We start from the raw sequence: 5782 nt of genomic DNA on the forward strand, positions 1-5782 counted from the left end.
AAAGGATAATAAACAGTCCCTGCCTCTCACGCGACAGCCGACACTGGCGAGCAAGGAGAAGACGGGCTCCGTCGTCGTTACACAGTCATCAGTCCAGCCGAGCTTCATCACAGCCGAAGCCACCGCCAAACCGAACCCATCTCACCGGCCGTCCATATGTGTTGGTCCACGGATCCGAAGCTCACTGCCGCACTTCATCCCAAGTCACCGTTTCAGCCATCTAGTCCGCTTCTGTCGCTCTGCCGAAGCGGTTGTGATTTTTGTCGGCGTTGTGAATCTGGCCGTGAAAAAGAAGCTCGGTGGATGGAGAAGAACCCACTGACGACTATGGATCCGGGGATAGGCAGGCAACCAACGAGATCTCACGATTATATTATATTTTGAAATATAATATACTATACTCAGTCTTTGATGGGCTCCAACATGGTTACCGCAACATTACTACCAATACCGTCTGCCATTTTTAACTCAACAACAACAACCTTTAATTTGTTTCTTTCTATTTTCTCTCTCTAAGCAGACAGGTGCAATACAGAATATAAAGGAAAGCTACTACTTCTTTTTTTTCTTCCTTTTTTTTCTTTTTTTCCTTTTTGGGAAAAGAAAAAAGCTAAGAAATTAAAGGAAGAGACTTGAAGACAAATACAGAGAGTTTGATTTTGAATTAATGACAAACAAAAGTGAAAGATTTTCTTTTTAGGGGATGAAAAATGAAGATTCACAAGGAGACACTTGAGAGATACAAATTGAGGTGTAAGAGAGAGCCTAATTCAAATTTAACAGAAAAATTAAGGGATAGAATGTGGGAAATTGAAGACATTGAAGGGACAAAAAGAAGAAGCAGATGATGCAATACAAAGGAAATGGAAGCAATAGAAACTAGTACACGAAGCTAAAAGACAATTGTTGTTGAGGAAACTAGAAATGAGATTTAAACATACCTCCGAATTATGCCAATCTTGTTCGGATAATGCAAGCTATATATATCCCAAATCCAAATGCACCAATTGACTCTGACTTTCAGTGACAGACTGAACCAGAGAAATCAAATAGATGATCGGAAAGTGAAGATTCAGTAGATGGATGATGGTGAGACTGTGAGATGAGTAGGAGAGATCAGATATGGAAGGATTGCAGATAGAGAGAAAGAAAGAGATGTGGAAGGATATATATATATATTGCTTTTGGCAAAAGTTTGAAAGTTTCTTTTTATTATATATATATATATATATATATATATATATATATATATTTTTTAGTTGGTATTGTAATGACCCTAAACTGATACCAATTATAAAAAAATTCAGCATGACCTTTGCTAAAAATGGGTTACAACAACCTGCTTAAATGAAAAAAAATGCAATGGCCTTTCTTAGCCCTTCGAGACTTATCCAACCTGTCGCAACACATTATACAAATAATACATTTCAGCATCACTTTCATCCGTTCATTATGCCTCAACATAGTTCATCTCATGGTGGAACAACCACATACCATTTAATTCAAATATCGTAATTACAGTCCCAAAAATATATGGTTAAGATCAAAAGTCCATGTCTTACAACATTTAGACATCTCATAGTAAAGTTACATCGCATGAATATAATTACAATAACAAGAGTCCATAAGTCTCAGTACAGAATACAATATGCTAAGTTTTACAAAAATAGTAGGACTTAGATACAAAAATAACAAAATGGTCATCTAATCCGTATTAAGCCTATAGTGAAACATCATCCGCCACTTCTATTCCGTGTCCTGAAAAAAAATGTTAAATAATAGGGTGAACATAAAGCTCAGTAGGTGGTGCCTAAGACACATCTCTTGTGACCTCATGAATCCAAACATTGAATAGAAATATAGAAAATGGGATAATGCTATGCCGGGAGAAAAATAACCGCAATATCACATTTATAAACCAAGTCATGAATGGATATGCCATGCAATGGGTGCAATGTCATGCGATGTCGCTCCCCATTTTTCAAAACTATTTCCATCATCATTTCCAAACCGTCAGTGAAACTCATCCCACGGTGACCCCCCGGCGACACGAGAGGAAGATTGGCTACTGTCCCTGACAATGGTAACCCCGTAGCGTCATTTGGGGTCCAGATAGCTCAATCACACTAAGGAGAATTTTCCTAATCCCCTTTAGGCCTCACTAATACCACGGCCCTTCGGTAACCCCTAGGCCACCGTGTTTTTCATAAAACCATATTCGAAAACTTCTTCTTGAAAACCCCGTTTCATTTTTTTTCTCAAAACATCATTCCCATTTCTTCCCAATGATGTGCATGAATGCATCATGCCAACATTTATCATTTTACACAAGTTCAAAATTATACCACATAACATGCTTTACAAATAATTCCAATAAAATATGAGATGATTTTAGTCGACCATAATTTAACATGTTAAGCATGCATCATCATAATTCATCAATTAACTTCTACTTTCGCAATCTTACATACAACACTTAAACAATTTTTACAAGAGTTTCCACAAAATAGGCATGCTAGAGTACAACACATACTAGAAAATTCATAAAAGAACAAGGATGCATGAATTAAACACCCATACCTCTTAATTGAAGCAAATCCCCAAAAATCCCAAAATCGAGCCCTAATTTCGAAATCCAAAGGTTGGGCTAAATGGCGTTTGGCTCCTGTCAAATCGACAGCCTTAATGAGCTCTCCGACTTTGCTTCACAAGACTCTAACAAATTCTAAAGGAATAAAGCTAGATCAAGCCTAAAATATGGAGGAAAAGAAAAAAAAAAAAACTAAACTGCCGAGAGAGAGAGATATTCTGTAAAGAGAAGAGAGAGAAGTAGAAAATGGGTCTACAATCCCATTAACCACATAAGGCCTAAAAGTAAAGTGGGCCCCACATCTAAAGGAAAAAAAAAAAAAAAAATCTTTTAACATATATATATATATATATATATATATATATATATATATATAACGTATCATAAATATTACAGTTTCCCCAACTTTAAAAGATTTCGTCCCTGAAATCAAGCCATATCTGAGGGAGAAAACAACTCTGGATACTTGGAGCGAACCTCTTGTTCGAGCTCCCAAGTAGCCTCATTCACGCCGTGATGCCTCCATAGAACCTTTACCAATGATATCATCTTATTCCTCAACTCTTTCTATTGTGTGTCAAGGATCTGAACTGGTCCCTCCTCATAAGAAACATCCTCATCAATGTCACATCAACCCAACTCAAAATGTGAGATGAATTCGGTTCGTACTTCCATAGCATTGACACATGGAAAACATTGTGGACCCTGTCCAACTGTGATTGCAAAGCAAGCCTGTAGGCAACTTCTCTTACCCTGTCTAAGATCTTAAAAGGTCCAATGAATCGTGGCGATAACTTGCCACTCTTTTCGAACCTCATCAACCCCTTTCGTGGAGAAACCTGTAGAAAAACATGGTCTCTCACCTCAAAGGCTAACGATCGTCGCCATCTATCTGTATAGCTCTGAGCTGTAAGCAATCTCTGTTTGATAAACTTAATCTTCTCGGTAGTCTTGAGTACTATGTTGGGTCCTAAGGCGGCTGTCTCGCCCATCTCAGTCCAACAAATAGGATACCTACAAGGTCTACCATATAACGCCTAAAATGAAGCCATCTGAATACTCGCCTGATAACTATTGTTGTAGGCAAACTCAATACGTGGAAGGTGACCCTCCCAACTACTTCCCAAATCAAGTACACATGCCCAAAGCATATCCTTCAAGATCTGGATAGTGCGCTCCGATTGGCCGTCCGTCTGTGAATGGAATGCCTTACTAAGGAGCAATGATAAACCAAATGTTGTCTGAAGTCCTTCACAGAACCTCGAAGTAAACTTAGGATCCCTATCTGAAACAATAGCCACTAGAACTCTGTGCAACCTCACAATATCTTTCACATAAAGAACACCAAGTGCCCCTGCGTCATCTGTTGCCTTAATAGGCAAAAATTGAGTCGTCTTGGTCAATCTATCAATAATGAACCATACGGCTTCATTTTCCCTCCGTGATCTAGGAAGACCTGTTACAAAATCCATAACAATCTACTCTCATTTCCACTGTGCTACAGGTAATGGTTACAACAAACCGGTTGGTCTTTGATGCTCGGCCTTCACCTGTTGATAGGTAAGGCATCTAGCCAACGGATGAACTGTAAAGTAGGAAGTGTAAAACTCCCGTAGAACATCCTCCCGACAAACTGTGGAAACAACCAACAAGCTTCTGTACCGTAGACCTCCATCTGCAAGAAATTAGAGTGTGAATAGCATCTAAATCTGGATCTTGCCTCTGTGACTCAATCACTAGTCCGATAAGAGTGGGCTGAGCCACGAGACTAAACAAGAATGCTGACTCACTGCCAACATCATCATTAAAGCAAGACAATCCCATCTCTGCTAAGTCTTCAAGTATCTTCCACTTCTGAATGGCTAAACCGGCCAAAGTTCCTCGAGATTTTTGGCTTAAGGCATCAGCTACAACATTTGCCTTGCTCGGATGATGATACTGCAAGTTAAAGTTGTAATCTTCCAAGAACTCAACCCATTGCCTCTGTTAGTTGTTCAAGTCCTTTTGGGAGAAAAGGTACTTGAGACTCTTCTGTTCCAAGAACACCTCGAATCTCTCACCATACAAGTAATGTCTCCAACACTTCAAAGCAAATACGACTACCGCTAACTTTAAATTATGAGTAGGGTAGTTAAGCTCGTGAGTCTTCAACTGTTGAGACCCATAAGCCAATACTTTACCATCCTGCATCAACACGCAACCCAAACTATCACGTGAAGCGTCACAATAAATCACATAACCCAAGCCACGCTTGGGTACCACCAACACTGGAGCTGTAGTCAATCTTGTCTTCAACTCTTGAAAGGAAAATTCACAGACTTCATTCCATGTAAATTTGATCCCTTTTCCGGGTCAAGCGAGTCATAGGCACCGCTAAGCGAGAAAAATCCTTCACAAATCTTCGGTAGTAACCCGCTAAACCAAGAAAACTGCGGATCTCAAACACATTCTTGGGTTGCACCCAATTCAGAACTGCCTCTATCTGTGATGGATTAACTGATACTCCACCTTTCGAAACAACATACCCCAAAAACTTTACTTCTTGTAGCCAAAACTCACACTTCTCATATTTGGCATACAATCGGTGCTCTCGCAAAATCTGCAATACAATGCTTAAATGGATCTTATGCTTCTCCTGAATCCTTGAATACACATGAATGTCATCCATGGAAACTACCACAAACTGGTCCAAGTAATCGTGAAAGACGCGGTTCATCAAGTTCATGAATGCCGCTGGTGCATTAGTCAAGCCAAAGGGCATAACAAGGAACTCATAATGTCCATACTGTGTACGGAATGCTGTCTTTGGGATATCTTCATCCCTAACCCGTAACTGATAGTAGCCTAACATCAAGTCAATCTTCGAAAAACAACTGGATCTCCTCAACTGATCAAACAAATCATCTATCCTTGGTAAATGATACTTGTTCTTGATGGTGACATGATTCAACTTCCGGTAATCAATGCACAACCTCAAAGAACCATCTTTCTTCTTAGCAAATAAAACTGGTGTGGCCCACGGTGACACACTTAGTCAAATGAAATCTTTCATCCTTAAATCATCGAGCTACCTCTTCAATTATTCCAACTCAACTGGTGCCATAGAAATCGGCGCGGTACCGGCCATCAAATCAATAATAAACTCCACCTCTCGATGTGGAGGCAAATCTGTCAAGTCCTTTGGAAAAACAT

The sequence above is a fragment of the Cornus florida genome, unplaced genomic scaffold (assembly GCF_030987335.1).
Source record: "Cornus florida cultivar Cherokee Brave unplaced genomic scaffold, ASM3098733v1 CherokeeBrave_3.0.0_Hap2_Chr08, whole genome shotgun sequence".
NCBI lineage: Eukaryota > Viridiplantae > Streptophyta > Magnoliopsida > Cornales > Cornaceae > Cornus > Cornus florida.